Source organism: Littorina saxatilis, linkage group LG1 (assembly GCF_037325665.1).
Source record: "Littorina saxatilis isolate snail1 linkage group LG1, US_GU_Lsax_2.0, whole genome shotgun sequence".
In the NCBI taxonomy this organism is placed as follows: Eukaryota; Metazoa; Mollusca; class Gastropoda; order Littorinimorpha; family Littorinidae; genus Littorina; species Littorina saxatilis.
Window position 1 is genome coordinate 27,862,910 of NC_090245.1, and position 4,309 is coordinate 27,867,218.

The following is a 4,309-nucleotide window of genomic DNA, read 5'->3' on the forward strand; positions in this document are numbered from 1 at the left end:
GATTCCAAAAACATATACATATGTTATATTTGGATTACAAACAAGCTCTGAAAATTAAAAATATGAAAATTATGATTAAAAATAATTTTCCGAACTCGATTTAAAAACAATTTAATCTTATTCCTTGTCGGTCCCTGATTCCAAAAACATATAGATATGATATGTTTGGATTAAAAAAAAAAACTCAGTAAGCTAAAAAGAATAGACATACAGAAAAGCGTGTTATCCTGCTCAGCGCGACCACTGCTGCACTATTCTGCATGGCTTGTCGATTTCACTGCCTTTGCCACGAGCGGTGGACTGACGAAACTACGAGTGTGTGGTGTTGGTGAAAAAAGCAGTGCGTTCAGTTTCATTCTGTGAGTTCGACAGCTTGACTAAATGTTGTTATTTCGCCTAACGCGACTTGTTTAAACATTTTCCGTTCACAACTTTTGTAAATGTACCTTCATTTTATAAGGTTCCCTTCTGTTTATCTCACATTTTTGTTCGTCTTAATAAGGAGTTTCCATTGTAGAAGTGCTTGCGCTGTTGGTGGTGATGGTATCGATAGAACAGATATGACTCTCTTCTTGGCTAAAGGAAAGTGTACATGTGTTGCAAGGAATGACACTTCAAGAACACTGGAAAATAACTGAATTTACATTTTGTGTTGTACACACGAAAGTCTGTTGATGTTTTTTGCGCTCACGTGGGAGAAGGGGAATGAGGCTCGACTTTTCATACATGATGCGAAGGAAGGTGCCCCACAAAGTTAGGAATCATCACCAGCTACAAGCACAAGCGTCGTCGTTTTTGTCATCATCATTGTCATAATTGTTTTAATGACTTGATGGTGGTTTTTTTAAAAAATAAATCAATTAGTCAGCCAATCAGCCATCACCAATCACCTTCAATTATTTGTTTGTGTGTGTTTTTTTATTTTTTTATGTGGTTTAATTGCTATTGTCTGGGTTTTTTTCTTCGCAGATCGAACCTCACCTTCAATTTAACATCACGGCCTTCACAAAAGCATTCAAGACTGAATCTTCAGCTCCCGCATCAGGGCTGCAGACCAGACTTTTTACCTTGCCGTGGGCAGGTCAGTTCAGCCGCTGGACTCAAGCTGGACATTCCGCTGGACGCTCTCTGGACCTGATTAGACCGCCGTGACACATCCGCCCTCCTCGCCCAATCAAAACACTGCCTGCCCGGCCCGTCCGCGGGCACCCAAGGGGGGTAACTAATTGACTACGGGAGGCAACCCTTGCCCTTCCATGTTTTCTCTCGCACAGGTGTGGCGGGATCGTGTCTCTAGCAGGAGAGAGGGGCCAAATGGAAAAGTAGGAAGGTGTTTTGGGTGGAGGTAGGGGTTAGGTTATGGTTGGGGGGAGGAGGGGGGTGGGGGTGTGAGAGAGACAAAGAGAATTGAATTGAATTGAATTGAATTGAAATTTATTTTACGAGGGTGACAGAATAAGCAATGTATACATGCTTTTTTTCATCCGGCCCTCGCCCATTGAGGGGTAACAAACAAGAAGAAATAAAAGATAAGTTTAACCATGATACTACAAATGACATATTTACCATAATTAACATGTCAAGAGAGAGAGAGAGAGAGAGAGAGAGAGCGAGAGAGACAGAGAGACAGAGACAGCGAGACAGACAGAGAGAGATAGACAGAGACAGAGACTTTCTTTATTTGGTGTTTAACGTCGTTTTCAACCACGAAGGTTATGTCGCGACGGGGAAAGGGGAGAGATGGGATAGAGCCACTTGTCAATTGTTTCTTGTTCACAAAAGCACTAATAAAAAATTTACTCCAGGGGCTTGCAACGTAGTACAATATATTACCTTACTCAGTGGGAGAATGCAAGTTTCCAGTACAAAGGACTTAACATTTCTTACATACTGCTTGACTAAAGACAGAAACAAAGATACAGACAGACAGACAGACACATAGACAAACAGACAAACAGACAGACAGACAGACAGACAGACAGACAGATAGACAGACAGACAGACAGAGACAGAGAAACAGAGACAGATGGACAGAAACATTGACACAGAGACAGACAGAAAAAGATGTAACTTCTTATTTAGTTTGAGAGTCGAATTATACAAAAATAAAGTTTAAAGCTTATGTGAGATGGGAAGATGGAAACTGAAATGTAGAACCGTGTAATACAAATTTATAAAGTGGAAGGAAGCAAGTAGGTGGTGTGGTTGATGTAGACACTCGAGAACTGCGGGGTTCGGCATTAGGAGAGATGTGTAGGGGGGGGGGGGGAGAAGAGTCGTGTCACGTGGTGGGAGAGAGGAAGCTGAGACACGATGAAGGGAGGGAATTGTCTAGATCCAGGGAGGTGATGCGGCTTTGTTATTGAAGCGAATCAGATTTGGCAGTTGTGGTGCGATATGCAGTAATCGGTGACGGAATCAATTTGGCCGAGGAGCGAAGAGGAAACAGACCTGCTCCAGAAAGATTTTGAAGTGGGAGTCGCTGTCTACCGACACACACAGACACACGCACAGATACCCACACACAGACACACAGACAAATACACACACGCACAGACACACAGACACACATACACAGGCACAGGAACAGGCACAAACAGACACAGACTTACACACTCACACACACGCACACGCACACGCACACACACGCACACACACACATACACACACCCACACACACACTCACACGCACACACACACACACACACACATACACACACACACTGCACACCACCCAGATGATCTCACAGAGGGTCTATTATGTTGAAACTGTACGGCTTTGGTTGCAGGGGCTCGTCGTGATAGATCTTGATAAGTGCAACGTAGCCTGGTTCTGGGTGTATTCAAAGGCGTGAACATTTTACTTGTTTGCAGTTGACTGATTTTGATAGTTTTAGCAATTATCTTGTAAGAAGAAAAACACACGCTACAGACTAAACTGGAAGCCAATTCTAGTTCAAATGTATTCGACACTCCAGAGCAATCTTTTCCTTTTCGTAACTCGAGAGGTAACTTGGAAGCTTTGATCAGATGCACTGTTTTAATACATGGTCATATCCTGACACATTTGACGATCATACACATTCTGTTTACATTGAGACAGAATTTATTTTGTGCCACTTTCAGTTTACCACATCCTGGTTTGGTTATGTGCATGTATTATATGTCTTTGTTCATATTGGGCTTTGAAAATGAGAATTGTGCAACATGATTATACGATGTCTTTCCACCTCTGTTTTTACCACAGAGATATAGACTATTCTACAGTATATTTCTATGGTTCTTGCCCCCTTCCGCATCCGCCTCTTCCTTCTCGTCTTCTTCCTCGTCGTCTTCTTCTTCACTTATCACACGTGTCTCCTGCCGGTCTCCAAGAAAGGAGGATATCCCGTCGAATCAGCATTTCGTTTTTGTTTTCCCCCATCTTGCGCCACTCCTTTTCAAGCACAGAGGCGAGCGTGGGGAATCTCGTTCTAATTACCCAGATCTGCCAACTCCGGAGTCCTCCAGCCTTCACGATCAACAGATGAAAGAGTTTTTGTTTTTCCCAGCAACCGGTGGGGACATCCACACCACCCCAAGGGAGAATACCCTCCCTGATCAAAGTCTCCATTCACTAGGAGTTGTCCCGCCCGTTTTCAATAATGGCGGAAGAGAACTTTTTCAGCGGGTGGTCACTGACTGTTGTTGTGGTGTTTTTCCTCTCTTCCTGGCTTCAATGGGACAAGGGGCAAGTATGCAACGGATTTGTAATATGCTCCCCGCCACCTCCCACTCGTTTGTTTGTTTGCCCAACGATTTGGAGACCTGTCTGATGGTTTCGACCTGTCCAAACTCCCGCGGCAAGTCTCGGCAAATGTCTTGGTTATGCCGGCACACGTGATCTCTTTGACACATCTCGATGCACATCCTTACTTGATGATGTTTTGATTGGTCACTAAAGCAAGGCATCATACATATATTGATACCTTAGTATTCATTCTTCTACTTTAAATAATAATAATAATAATAATGGTGATTTCTATAGCGCTTTCGAACACACAAAGCGCTTTACAAAAGCAATAACAACATCATTACCAGAATGACGCCATTGACGGAATAGAACACAATCATAAACACTTTACAACAAAACCAAAAACAAAACATAAATGTTACAAAAATCCAGAGGCTCTTACAGGAACGAACTCTCAGTATACACAACAATTATAATGCACACATTATATCGTTATTAATACTTTTTTTTCTACTTAATACTTAAATGTTTTAACATAGAGGGGGAATCGAGACGAGGGTCGTGGTGTGTGTGTGT